The sequence below is a fragment of the Falco peregrinus genome, chromosome 11, assembly GCF_023634155.1.
Source record: "Falco peregrinus isolate bFalPer1 chromosome 11, bFalPer1.pri, whole genome shotgun sequence".
Classification (NCBI taxonomy): Eukaryota; Metazoa; Chordata; class Aves; order Falconiformes; family Falconidae; genus Falco; species Falco peregrinus.
The window spans coordinates 1,754,268-1,768,748 of record NC_073731.1 but is presented as its reverse complement, the minus strand read 5'-3'; the positions used below and the strand labels follow the sequence as shown (position 1 = coordinate 1,768,748).

Genomic DNA, 14,481 nt, shown 5'->3' with positions numbered 1-14,481 from the left:
TTTATATCAAAAAACACATAAAACTTCTAACGTTAAGATTGCTACAGGCGCCAATCTAATCGAGTTTGCTGAAAATTAATTTCAGGCCCAAAGCTCTTCCATGGCTCCTTGGCATCCTGCCACAGCTTATGACAACCAGAAGTAAAAAATGAAAACAGCTGTACTACCGTTAAAGGCACCCTGGGATAACGTGGACACACTGCTCTGCAAATTGCCCCTAAGGTGGCATATAGGTTCATCGGCCCACGCCAGGAGTCTGAGGAACTTTGCGACTCTCTGAACTCTCACAGCAAACTGAGCCACTGCAACCCCAAGTGATTCACATTATTTTCTGCTAGTCAGCAACAGCTGTAGAAACATCTCTAAAATGGTTGGCATGCCCTCCGCAGACTCAGTGCTCCACCTATCACTGGTATGTCCATGTGGTCCTCACCTGTCAGCTCTGCTTCGGCAAACAGATCATCAGGGCTTCACCAGGTTTCTTTTCCACTTGTTTAGAAGAAGATCCCAGTTAAAGCAGTCAAGCTTCTGGTTTACCTCAGCCTATCAGCAATAAATATCTAAACAAGCATCTCCAGATCCTGCTATACCCCTACCGCGTATCTAAACGCTGATCTTTGTACACACGCTCCAGCAGCATAATCTCACTCAGGATTTACTGCCCGATTAGGATTACTTAGACTAAAAACACAGACAAGAGCTATGTGCTCCCTGTCACTCACACCTGCCCACCAAGAGGGAGCATCCTCCTTCGCTCCTAGAGTTAGTTACCAACATTTTGGTATCTTTCCACGTTTTTTACAATCCTTATGTTTCCCAATGGTTCAGAAATGTAACTCAGTGATGTAAAATTATCTCAGATATGTTCTTCTGTGTATGCTTATATGAAGACAATTTAAAACCTCAAGCGACAGACTGTGATGATGTAAACCAGCACAGCTTCACATGCTGGGACGTAGAACCTGGTACAATTGGGGATTCAGATCCTCCATTCCTAAGCATCTCAGAGAAAGAAAAAGCATAATACTGTAATAAGAATAAGCATAGGAGGTCCCTCTTTTCTTACTAAACAAAGTGAAGAATACAGTTAGGAGCTTCCTTACTAATCTGGCAGAGAGTATAGATCATTACTACACTATGGTTACTTTGATACTTGCCTGGAATTAAAGAATATCTTCCGTTCTTTGTGGTGTGTGTTTAACTCAAAGTCATCTCATTCTTGTTTGTCTAGCATACAATGGGAACAGATCTCTACAAAAAACCTACTTCTCCCATCTTGCAGCTCCTCAAGGCAGTTTAACTTATTGCTAGCTGTTATTCAAATCTCTTACATAAACTCTGCAATTTCTGGAATTTGTTATGCCTCCTAATACACAGAAACAATCTGAAAGCGTACAAAACCAAAAAAGCCAAAGCTCAGTGAGACTTGATTGCATTGTATTTTTTTTTTTTACTTTACCTCTATTTACCTTTTACCTGAGTTTTATGCAAGCATCACTGCTTGGAGCCAGATCCTGACCAGCAATAAAGCTACTTTACACACTCCAGCGATGGAAAGCTGCAAAGCTGGCTTACCGGGCCAGCTGGGGTCAGGGAATCCCCTCGTGGTGCAGGGCGGGTGTATCTGGTATGCCACATCCTCTCCCAAAACAAACCTTGGAGCATAACCACTGTGCCCCACTTTATCCTGAGCCGGTGCAACAGCCTTCCTTTCTTGATGTGTTGTAAACCAGCATAACATAAATCAGCCTTGCAGCTGCTGCTGCTACTGTACGGCAGGCTGTGCCTCCTCCCCACGCAGAAGCTCAGGGACTGTGGCACAGGGGACATAAAACTGCTCTTTCCCAAGCACAGGCCATATGGACCTAAATACTGGGCCCAGAGATTTCAGTTCTGGCACAGGCGCAATGCAAGTTCCATCTTGTGGTCCCCAAGAGCTCAACTGATCCTGGGCTTGTAGTGCAGACCAGAAGCTGACGGGTATTTTTCCACAAATGAAGTAATCCCTTTGCCTTTCAAAAAGTGCAGCTCATCACTTGTCCTGAAATCCGCATGCACTAAAAGGTCGTGACTTACAGTAGCCCACAATTTTTGTTCTGAACCTCATTATTCCATAACATTTCCACTTTTATTTTTCCTTTTACTGAGTTCCCTTGACCAGGTCCCCGCAGCAATGCAAACAGGCATCCAGGGAACAGTTATTTCAATCTGTACTTTCCTACAGCAGATTCCCACCAGGGCTAAACAAAACCACCTGCTGACTCACTGTATTACAACCTTGCTCCAAACAATCAGCCACCCCAGCCCCCGCACTTTCCTCACACTATCCCATTTAGAAGCTAACTCATCCTCTTTCCGTAAGAAACTAATTTAGGCATCACAGGTTTTAAGTTTAAATGGCTTATGCCAACGACTAAAGCTGCACAATCAGATTCTTCCGTTGACAAATTTGACGCAGGGACAACAATCAAATTTGTTTATTTTTACCCTTAAATAAAACCATATACGGTCTGCAGTGGTAAGCCGCTGTTCATTTTAATATCCAAATACTGATTGCTTGCATCCAGTGTCTTGTGCCAAAATCCCATCACCGACAACCAGTCCAGGCATGTCTGAGGCTGCTGAACTCATTTATCTCTACCTTGATGCTTCCAGACAGTTCAAGAGGCATTTGAAGACACTACTACTAACCTACACTCAGATAAAAATCCATCCCATTTCTCATTCAGATAACAATGAATGTTATATAAACAGCTTTCCTTAAGCTGAGATTGTGGGGTTTGGGCTTCACTTGTATGGTTTTAACTTTTCCATTCTCACCTGCAGTCCTATCCTGCCTTCAGCTAAAGACTTGAGGGACCTAAACATTCTTCAGATGCAAACGCAATATATTACAAAAAAAAAAAAATTAAAAAAAAAAAAATTCCTTCTGAACCCTCAGTCAATAATCCATTTTTAGGCAAGAATTTGTGCTAAAATGAGGTAAGTGATAACTTTCCAGATCTCCTGTTATCCAGAGTACTATTTTAGGGAGAGTGTGACTGCATTCACGCTTGTCGCATAGTCCTGCTTCCAATCTCCTGGCAGATCCCCAGCACATTCCAGTATTTAATGCACAACACTTGTTGGGATGCAGTCCCACTTATCTCCCAGACACATTGACTAAGACTTTCCCACCATGAACTGACCCACCCTTTAAGCAGCAAGAGGTCACTTAGTACAATCAGCCTTCAAATGAGAAAAACGATCAGGAAAAGGTTCTCTGATGCCAAAAAGTCAGAAAGAATAAAATACAACATGCTCCAGTGTTAGTTTTAACAAAACTTAAAAGACTGCAAGACAGATTTTCAACTGGTGCAAAGCAGCATAGCTCCACCAAAGACAACCAGATTTTTCTCAGGCTTAGAATCCAGCCTCCTAAAAGTATTTAAAATTACAGTAAGAACACGAAACTAAAAAAGAGGGTAAAAATAAGAAGTTAACCATTAATCCGTTCACCCTTGACTATCTTGAAACTGTAGAGAATTATTCATAATAGCATTACGCCCAGAAAAAAGACCACGGTAATTTAAGTTACAAAAATAAAGCAAATGCGAAACTAACTAGGCTATCTTTACCGCTTATGGACCCGACATGACAAGGAACACCTGTTAAGGTGAACTGCAGCACAGTGCCTTAAAGCCTATTTTTTTCCCCCAGCTCATCACCTCTGAGCCAGGCTGACCAAAGGACCGTTCCAATTTCAAGAGATGCAGACCCTGTATTTTTTGAAAGTTCAGGCGCCCAGAACCAGTGTATGCTGCTCAGCTCCCTTGCTTTCCTGCTCTGTACAGTTTCAGTGGCCGAGCGGGAAACAAGATGACTAGCTTTCCTGACTTCCTCACTAGACTCCCACATGATACAGGGTCTAATAAAGGGTGCTCTACTGAACGATCCTCCTCTATCAAAACACCCACTGACTTCCACAAGGCAGATTGAGGCCCAAATTACCCTTCTAGAAGCACCAAGGCCAGTAATTTGCTAGCGAGAGGCAAAAGCTGCTTCCTCCAAGCACAGACCAGAATGATTAGTTTCATGCTGCATTCCAGTGCTGCTATAAATGTATATGCCACTAGCATACTGGAGCACATACCCACCAGTGCAGAGCTCTCCATCTGCAGAGACTGGCTACAGGTCACCCTTAAACACTTTAATTAAATATTTGTTTGCTAAGAGAAAAGTCAGCAAAAGCCGTTGGGAAGAAAAATCTCGTAATTAGTTTATCTATAGACAAAAGCCAACACTTTCAAATGCAGACGCCCAAACTAAAACCTGTGGGTGTTAAAATAAATTTATCTACATTAGGTTAATTTAGATACAGCAGCAGGCAGCACCTTTTCCCTTCTACACCAAAAAAACCAGAGGAGCTACTTCCTATAATTAGCTGGAGTATTTGTGGTGTCTAGGCACTAAGCAAAACCGATTCAATGAGTGCAAAAAATAAGCATTTGGTCATACTGCACAAAACTAAATTTTCTATTCTGCGTTACTGACTGCAGTAACCACAAATCAACTCCACTGTAACCCAGGCTCTAGAGCTGCCCGGTCAGCCAGCACTCACCATGCCGTAAGAAACAATATATACTGACAGCTTTCTTGCCCTTAGAAACACAAGGCTCCCTTTCATCATTTAAAAGTAAGAATCCAAAGCAGATACTCCATGCCATTCTCTAATAAATCAATCAACAGAACAACAGGATTAATTCAGGATCAAACGGCAGTGACTTACAAAACCAAAAAATGCAGATCCCGATCACTGCTTAGTGGTAAGGAGTCCCCACAACGCCTTGTAGAAGACCTCAACCACGTACTTGGGACTGTAACACTACTGGAGACCGAATCCCACAGTGAAGACTAAAGACCTCCCAAAGGTGCCTATTGGTCTGGCTTGGGAGAAATTTCCACCCGCTGTCAAATTCGGCAGTCAGTGTAACCGTGAAACGTCAGGGCCAAGCTTCCGAGAGGAGCATCTACGTCACCCCAGAGCACCTCCCACCCAGCTCACTGCCTCGTCCCAGCCACCAACCCCCCCAAGAAAGTGGAAAAAGAGAAAGTAAAGCTCCACAAAATTTGGGGTGGAGGGTGAGCCTTCCTGACCACTACAGGCACCCAACTGAAGCCCTGAACCATGAGATTTTAGCACAGGCATTATCTTAATGTGATGCTGTGTTTTAAGAAATCTCAAGGCAAACGTAAAAAAAGAAGTCAGAACGAAAGGTCCGTAGCCCCTATGGACTAAGGCCAGAAAGGATCACAACCACCACTCACTCAACCACTTTCTATAGTGGTACTGCACAGATGAAGCGTAAACGCTGTATTCGTTAGGTTGGCTACTTCAAATATATTAACCAATGTGCCATTCAATCATGTGGGCAACAAAGCCCATTAGGTCTGTGTATCTTCATCTCTGATTACATCTTCCACCAGCTGAATGAAACCTTTTTAACTAGGTATACAACTTCGGTGTCTTCACAGACCGGACATACTGCACACACCCTCCTATAGACCCATTTACACAGAGGACTAGTGACTGCCCGTCCCTGACCCAAGCCCATTTCAGGCATCATTCCACTCTCAGAATTGTGTTGAGTCGTGATTAACAAAACCAAGCCCAGTGGTCACTTCAAAAAAAACTGAGCTGTCAGCCAATCCCTATTCCTTTCTTAAAAATAAACCAAACCAAAAAAAACCCAACAACCTTGGCTACTTTCTCTTTGCGAGTATTTTTCAATGGCAAGTCCACAGTTACTCCAATTACTTGCAGAAGCATTCTTGTTTCATGTTCTTACAACTAAATTAACTCCAACCAGTATGACTTTAACAGAGAAAGAAAAATGGTTTCCTCTTGTGTACAGCTGTGGGTACTTGAACAAAAATCCAAAAACATCATTCCTGAATGCATTCCACAGATCATGGGCAAATTGCTCAGCAGGTGTAACTTCAGGATCTGGCCATTTCTTCTTAAAAGAGAACAGCCTATGTCTGGAACCCCAGTAAACAGAAAAGTTACTTAATTTGGAACATTTACCTGTGAACAGTTTCATAGCAGCATATTTTTAGACCTATGAACAGAGTATTAGTGGCATACCTCTCCTGTTCCAACGGCATGACTGATGTGACCCGCTAGGCTATTCGTAGTGTCTAACAGGTGTGTGTTAGCATCTGTTGGCACACAATTTTCACACCAAGTGGCTCTTTTGTTCAGTTCTTCCTGCCCTCTGGATGTGAGGGGTTGCTGAATAAATCAAACCAACATATCATTTCTTTTTAAAGTTCTAATGCTTAGCACATTCAAAAGATTGCGAAATAAAAATGACTGCACAACAGCATAATATGTATTTCTGGTGGCAGTGGTGACATGCCAAAGACATTTCTGGTGTGCTAAAACAACATGCAGCTTGGAAGAAAGAAAAAAAAAGTTTGTGCAATATATTAAGAGACCAACAAGAGTAAAGTGAAAAGACATGAAAAAGTAAGGACATCCTGAAATTTTCACCCTTCAACAAGAAAAAAAAAACCCAAAAAACTTACAGAGAAGGGGCTGATTAAAATGTTAATGGTGCTGAAACACAACAGCTCAAGATACTCCTCAACCTTAATGTGACCTTGGCCATAGGAAGATGTATACAATCCCTGAACACAAAGATTATAGAATTGGTGTATATCTTCTCCCAACCACATACACTTTACTGCAAGTAGAAATAAGCCTTTCAGACACACTCCACCCTCCCTAGCCATCTTTCTCAAACAACTGTAAAATTTGTTATGAACACAATCATCAGCAAACAGTACATGCGAAAATTTTTTTTTCATGCTAAACCGGGCTTTTTAATGAGGAATGGACAGAAAGAAAAAAAAAAATGTATCCGAGATTAACAATTATATGAAAGAAAAAAAAAAAAGCTGGACAAAATAGAAAAAAGCTGCCTGCTTAAATATATAGAATTGATCTATATTGCTCTGTTAAAGATGTTAAATGAGTTGAGATCTACTAGGCATAAAAAATTCCTTACATGTACTATCTCTGTAACCCTTTTTTCATTAAAGGAAAGCAAAACCTCCAAAGGTCCAGCTGTAACTGCTGCAACATTGTATTCATGTTCATTAGAAAAACAAATTCACAACAGATCATTTTAAGAGTAATAATAAAAGTCTGACAAATGAAAACCATATGTGGAAAGGAGAAAAAAAAAAAACAAACCACCACACGACCACTGGGGAAAGCAGTCTTCAATGCAGTCTCCGCAGAACACTGATTATACCTCGGTGCCATTTGACGGTGCACACATTTCAGCTCCAACACTCACTTCAGCAGGAGAGCATTACTCGGTGATAACAATCAAACACAAGGTAACTTCTACAGTGTAAATACACTAGAAATCAAGAGAAGGCAACTAGATGTTCACATTTAACATCTCTAGGCCAGATTCCCACTGGTTTAACTTGGGAAAGTTGCCACGAGCTTAAGCAGAGGTAAGGGTCCAACGTACTGGCAAACTCACCAGCTACATCAGTCAGGAACGGGAGCAAGCTCCTACGTCAGAAAAGCCCTGTATGGCTCTACACAGTTTATATCATGGACCAGACCACTGGCCTGACCTCATCAGAAGGTTCCACAGCACGGTGTGCATCATGCACCACAGAAAATAACCTGCACTGCTCTACTTCACACCCCCTCGTTCAGCTGAGTGTCAAAAAGAACCAGGAGGTTGCTGGTGGCTCCTGGATCTGACATAAGGCTGCCCAGCTCCCGCAGCCTGAGCACCACAGTTTGCAAAGGTCTTCCTAGAACCATGAAATGGTGAGGAGGAGGCCTGTGGTCAGAGATACCAGCCTGAACCAGATTTAGGAGCTGACTCATGGGTAATGGGCAATGATAAACTATTGTACTGGTTTTTAACTTGTGCCCAGATCAGATGACTAAGGCATTTAGGTGCCTACAGAGATGAACTGTCTAAACAACTTTTGCAGTCTGAACCTTAAACGTCTGCATAAATACACCTCCTCATCTGTGTTCCACAAAATATGTCCATGTACTCCTCGCTAATGAAATACAACGCTTATTTTACAAGTAATCCAACTACGAATATTAAATCCTGTAACTGACCTGCATTAAAACCAAATCCTTAGTCAAGTGACGTAATATAAATGAGCATTACAGGCCCACCCAATAAATGGGGTTTAACTGATTAAATTTTACAAATGTCGAAGGAAAAACAAAACATCTTTCATAAAATGGTTTGGTACGCCTACTTAAAAGGAGCTGTCGGAGAGACCTGCAGCAGCGTTCTGGTCTCCATACATGCAGCATGAGCGTTTTGCCCCCTTCTCTGTTCTGGTTCTGTGTACAGGCAGAATTCAGTAACACACAGTTAATTCCAAAAGCTGCAGGATTCAAGCCACCAGAGATGAAACAGCATCCGTAACGCTTTTTGCCACATAACTGCTGCAAGCTCCTGTTTCACCAAAAAATCTGCATCCTGCTTTAGCGAATATCATTTACTGTACTTAACCTGCATTACAGAAAAACATGAAACAGGCTGCTGTTCTAAAACCTGACCTCTTTTTTAATACTAAGTTCATGCTACTGCATGAAGTAACAAAATATTCCCTACCTATTTTATTTATTGCCTGTCTAGCGCTGGTTGTGACACATTAGCGAGCCTGCTAGTGCATCCCCATAGCCCTACAACCACTGCTAAGTCATGTAGGCATCACAACAGCCATTTCTGTTTTACTGAGAAACAGCGAGAGAAAAGAACGTCAAGAGAGAATAACAATTCTTCAGAAATCGCATCTAGCTGCCATCACCCATCCTTCCTGGCTCTTTATCCCATTCCATTCTCAACTCCTCTCTCTCCCTCCAGAGGCTTCTCAGTATATGCAAGTCCTTCATCCAGCAGAGATTTCCTGCAATGGCCTGAGGAGTCACGGTCTCCCTTGACGCTTTCACATAGCTGGTATCTCTTTGAATAAATTATGCTACATGACCTGCCTCTCTACCCCTTAGACTGGGGAGCATTGTTCCCCAAGATGTCTTTCAGCACAATAAATTCATAGGGCTGAGTAACAGTGGGGTTTTTTTCTGAACTGGCTAGACAGTTCAATAGCAGGTTTCATAATATTTCTATCCTGTCAATAAAGGTCAAAGGCTGTACTGAATGCTCCAGATCTTGATAGTTTATGTTTATTTCCTTTTACAGTAATCCTGTGTCTGGTTCTGAACATTTAGCACGTATACCTATGGACAATGTCGAGCGAGTACAATCTAGAAACACAGATCGCTACTCACCTTCTTTAAACAAGAACACGACTTTACTCACAATTAAGACAGCAAAATTACAAAGTTGGAGTGAACGACTGAATTTATATTATTGCTCCAAGAGCAAAAGGATCAGCCTTAACAGTGGACCATCTACCTAAAACGTCAGTGCCATGAATGAGGATTTTTCAGAGCTGCTGCAGTCCTACAGTATCTAGCAGGAGTCTGCCATATTTTTTTTTTGTTAACTCAGGCCTGCATCCCTCTAACTGCAAGAGCTATCTTAAAGAGATAATGAAACGGGGGCCACGCATCGTGCCTTTCAACCGGCATCGGCTCAAGGAATACAAGAACCTATAAAAGCGGCGGCTGAAAGCAATCAAAGCAACGCATCTAATTGCTGCGAAAGGCGACGCCGCTCCGTGCCGGCATTACGCCGAGGTCGCCCAGCACAAAGCCCCGCAGCGGCGAGAACCTGCCCGCCGGTCCCCGGTGCCGGGCCGCCCCCGCGCACCGGCCGCCCGCCCGCCGGCGCCCCGCAGCCGCGCCCGCACCCCCGCGCCCCGAGGAGAAAAAATATCAATATATGTATTAAAAAAAATACTGGAAGGGGAGCGCCGGCGGGCGGCGGGGCGTGCGGCTGCGCGGCAGAGGCGGCCCCGGCGCAGAGAGCGGGCAGGGGCGGCGGCCGCGGCCCCCGGGGAGAGGCCGGGCCGGGCCGGGGCCGCCGCAGGGCGGGGCGGGGCGGTTCCGCGCCCTGACAGCCGGCCGGGGGCAGCGCCGCGCCGGGGCGCTAGGGAAGGCCGCGCTGCCCCGGGGCCGCCGCCCGCCCCGGCCGAGCGGGAGCAGAGAGGCTGCGGCGGGGCTGCGGGATCCGCCCGCCACCCCCGCGCCGCGCCGGGCCGCCGCGCACACGCACACCCCGCACCCCGGGCAGCGGGGCCGCCCCCGGCCCGGCCGCCCCTACCTCTCTGCGGCGCGGGCGGCGGCTCCGCCTGCTCGGCTCGGCTGGGCTCGGCTGGGCTCTGCTCGGCGCGGAGTGAGCGGCGGCGCCCGCAGCCCCCGCGGCGCTGCGCTGCGCTGCGCTCCGCCCGGCCGGCCGCGGCGGCTGCGAGGGGCGAGGGGCGGGGACAGCGCGGCGGGGCGGGGGCCAGGCCCGGCCCCCCGCCCCCGCGCCCCTGCCCTGCGGAGCCGCCGGCAGCCGCCGCCCTGCGGCGCGGGAACGGGGCCCGGCGGCGGCAGGTGCCCCCGGGCCGGCCCCGCTCCCCCCTCCTCGCTCCCCGCCGTGCGGGCGGGCTCAGCCCCGGGGCGCGCAGGGGGCCGGGGGTCCCGCCTCACCTGGCGCTGCTGGGGGGGCCTCGCCCTGCCCTCACCCCCGGGTCTTCCCCCTCCGTGCGGCGGCCGCCCCGCCGCGCCCCGCTCCCAGCCGCCCGTGGATGGCACCCGCGGCCGCCGCCGGCTCCCGGCGCTCCCTCCCGTTCCTTACATTTATCTGGGCATTGGGTCTCTCCAGAGCTCACGCTCCTCCTCCTCTGACACCCTCTGCTATCGCACAGACAATGTTGGCTCACCCCCAGCATCCATTTCCTCCAGCGCTACCCTCCCGCCGCCCTGCCATTCCTCGCGGAGATCCCCGCCGGGCTCTGCCTTCCTCCCCTGCTCATCCTCTCCCGCTTCGGCCCGGCCACGCTTCCCCGCAAGCTGCCCCTCTCTGCCAGCGGAACCCAATCCCCCTGCACCCAACCCCAGCCGCCCTTCTGCTGCACTTCCCCCTTCCTCCTTCTCTACACGGAGGTCTGCCCGTTTTTCCAGAGAAAATTGCCAATAGGCCGCCAGCATGGCCTCCTCCTTCCCGCCCGCCTGTCCTCGCCATCCAAGCCCAGGGGCAGACATTTCTGCTCCAGGTTTCCTCCGCTAATCCCGGCCCCTCTGCTTGCTTCTGTGTCCGCATCCTCATTCCCTCCCATCTGCTACCCCTAATGTCTCACTTGCAATATAGCTATGGACAAGCATTATCCACTTTTTAAAAACAAACAACAAACCACAGTTGGTTGCTTTGGCCTCCTCAGTTATAATCCTCTTCTCCTCTGCTCGTCATCCCCGCACTCACTGCTAGCACAGGATTTAACCGCTGCCTGCAGTTCTCCTCTGCGCCTGTCTTAAACGCCTTCTTATCTGGCTCCTGCCCCTTCCCACTCAGCTGCTTTGCCAAAGTTCCTAATAGCCACTTCCTGGCATAATCTCTGCAGTATCGCTTCATTTCCATCCTGTCAAAACTATCACCTCTGATATTTTATTTTCCTTCAGTTTCCAAGACCGCTCTCCCAGCATCGCCTCCTTACCACTCCCTTCAGTGTATCCTCCTCATACTCCCGGTTCCCAGTGGGAGTCTGAATGGGACACTTAATCTGTCATTCCCTCTGTACTTCTTGTTAGGCGAACTCATGCCATGAAGAACAGACATGGAATGTACGCGTACAGTAACAGCCTGTCTGCAATCTACCTTTCTATTTCCAGGCTTCTTATCTTACCCAAATTAAAATCGCATTCTGCCCATTTGGCACCCGCAGGACGGCAGGCTTCAGCATGTACCAAAGAGAGCTCCTAAACCACCACCAAACCAGTCAGTGACTTATCTGCTACCTCCTGCCCTGATCACCGCAGCCGATATCACTGCCCTAAGTCATCATCCAGGTCCCCAGTCTGGACACCAGCCTTCGCTGGGCCTGGCTCATTTCTCTGCACCCAGGCCAGGCCTGGAACGCCGCCCTGCCCTGCCCTATCCAGCCGTGGCCAGGGCTCTCATGCAGATTCCGTCACCTCACTTTTCAGTTCTGGCCACACCCCTTTCTGTATCCTTTACAGATGCACCTTTGCCTATCTGAACTCACTCCCAATGCTGCACATTTCTTCTCCCCATCTGTCACTTGGGACAAGCCGCCCTCTTCTCCATATCTTTCCAGTGGGCTTCACCTCTCAGATCAGGCATACACCAATAATCAGCAATTTCAGCTCTCCCTGTACCTGCCTATATTCAGCACCAGCACCTGCCTTTGACTTGTCCAGGATATGAGACAAGTAACATCAAGCTTTCTTTCATTCCCAAGTCCCTCAGACTTGGGAAAAGTTCCTCGGGCCTTCAGAAAGCCTCTTTAAAATATTCTGTCACCATAAATGCTACAAGAATCTTGACAAGAGTTAAGCATGTGCTTCCATGCGTGTCATCTGCGATGGCTCATACCCAGTTCTTGGGATGCAGGAAAAATAAAACAGCTAAGGGGCCGCCCTGTCCTCCTCCCTCTTTTCTTGCTCCTCTCCTGCACTGGTTCTGGTGGTCCACTAATCCCCCTCCACCATGGTAAAACCTAACTCAGCAACAAGAGCACAGTTCTCTGCTGGCTCAGTGAGCTGAACTGGCTTTCAGCAGCAAGCTGTTAGATCAGCTCAGTCCTCTTGCCTAACTGTGCTCCTAGGTGCTAAAATACTCAAAACAGGCCACCTTTGCATTCGTTATTTGTACACCATCTTGTACAATAAGAGCCCATGATTAGGGCTTCCGACAGATACTAGAAGGTACTTGCTTCTACATAATATAAATGGTAAAGAGGTAAAAGAACATTTTTTTAAATTTAACAATAATGATGCCAAGCAAAACACTTCTTAACTATTACTGTAACAAAGGGCGAGTCAATTGCTTCAATCACTTAAAAAAGTTATATACACAGAGAAAAGAAAAACAAATTATAAACCATTTTCCATCCTTTCTTAACTCCCCCCCCAGTCAGTGGTACTGAATTTAGCTGGAATACCTGCAAATTAGCTGGAATACCTGCAGGATGAGACTACTCCCAATCAACAGGCCCACCAAATCTGGCTCAAATAACATGAGAAGTTCTACACAGTTTATTTTTTATGCGCACTATAGGTTAAAATATTTTACAAAACAATTTCTGGTTGCCCAGCTCAATTTTCCTCTTTGAAAAAGCTGTGAACAATAAAATTTGGCTGTGAGCAATAAAAACTAGCAAGTGCCTAAGTATATGCATTCTCTCACATTTCAGGCTCTGAAGGGTAAAACTTCTCAGATTTTGATCCAGCATAAACGTTGCTTTTACTTTAACCATCAGTAACAGGAAATCAGAGAACTTTATGTGTGTGTGTATATATACATATAAAAATAATTATTCAATTGCATGGATGTTAAGAAACATCAGGGGAAAAGATCATCCTTCACTCAATTATTAATCTCTCTCAAGCAAATTGACAAGAAAAAAAGATTGTGATATCCTTTGTGAGCAAGAGCATCCACCATATTTTAAGATTCTGTCTGTCTTAACCCATATAGCTCAAAGATGGGTGGGCCATTGATTATCACGGAAATAACTGGGTAGGAATGAATGCCTGAAGAAGCAAGAACCAGAATAGCAGGGGCATTGTGGGCTCCAACCAGTTATCCCAGTTACCGACAGTCATTTTCTTCTTTTTAAAGAGCCCACATTTTGTAAAGGATGGGGCAGGTACCAATGTTTTGCCACCGACAGTTAAGAACAGCATCTCCAGGTATGACAGAGAGGATACTATTTTCATTTCAAAAAATTACTGCAAATATTTGTTAGTATTTTCAGCATGAACCTTCAGCTTGCAGAGTCAGAGAGCCAAAACCCACAACTCTGTGACAATTAAGCTGGGAATACATACAAGTTAAAATACCAGCACTTCCTAAATACCAGCAAGTAAACCCAGCTAGACAAACAGGTTGTTCACACTCATGGCCACGTTCCCACTCCTTTAATCAAACTGAAAGAAGCAGAATGCATGGCTGTATTAGAAACTGTTGTTAAATGAAATGGAAAGAGTCAGCCAAGCAATGTTGAGCAAAGTCACTCCGCTCCAGCCCATTACTTTGTAGTTAGCTTAGGCTTGGAAGGCCAAGGTTTTTCCTCTCGTACATTCTGTCCACGCTGCCATGGATTTCTTACAACTGAAGAAATATTTAATCTTTTTTTCCTTTGGAAAAATCTATTAAGCCACTGTGCTCAATAATACTCTCTGGTCCTCATCACACAGAAATATACCCATACATGTATTAACACCTTCCTTGAGAGGCAAACACTATGTAGGTGTGTAAAGGTAAACATATTCCAAAATTTCTGAAAGATAATTTTAAAATAAATTATAGT

General features: G+C 46.1%; 1 protein-coding gene across 3 annotated transcripts in view; it reads right to left on the bottom strand.

Moving 5' to 3' along the window:
* Positions 1-11,466, bottom strand: part of SPTBN1 (spectrin beta, non-erythrocytic 1) — a 136,104-nt gene extending 124,638 nt beyond the window's left edge. Inside the window, exon 1 of one of the 3 annotated variants that reach the window (XM_027783310.2) lies at positions 11,344-11,466. The gene's annotated coding sequence lies outside the window, so the exon portion shown is untranslated. Of the gene's footprint in view, positions 1-10,268; positions 10,422-10,639; positions 10,774-11,343 lie in introns of those variants that run through there. The other 2 variants (XM_055816003.1, XM_055816002.1) reach the window with 2 other exon arrangements.
* Positions 11,467-14,481: the final 3,015 nt, after the last annotated feature.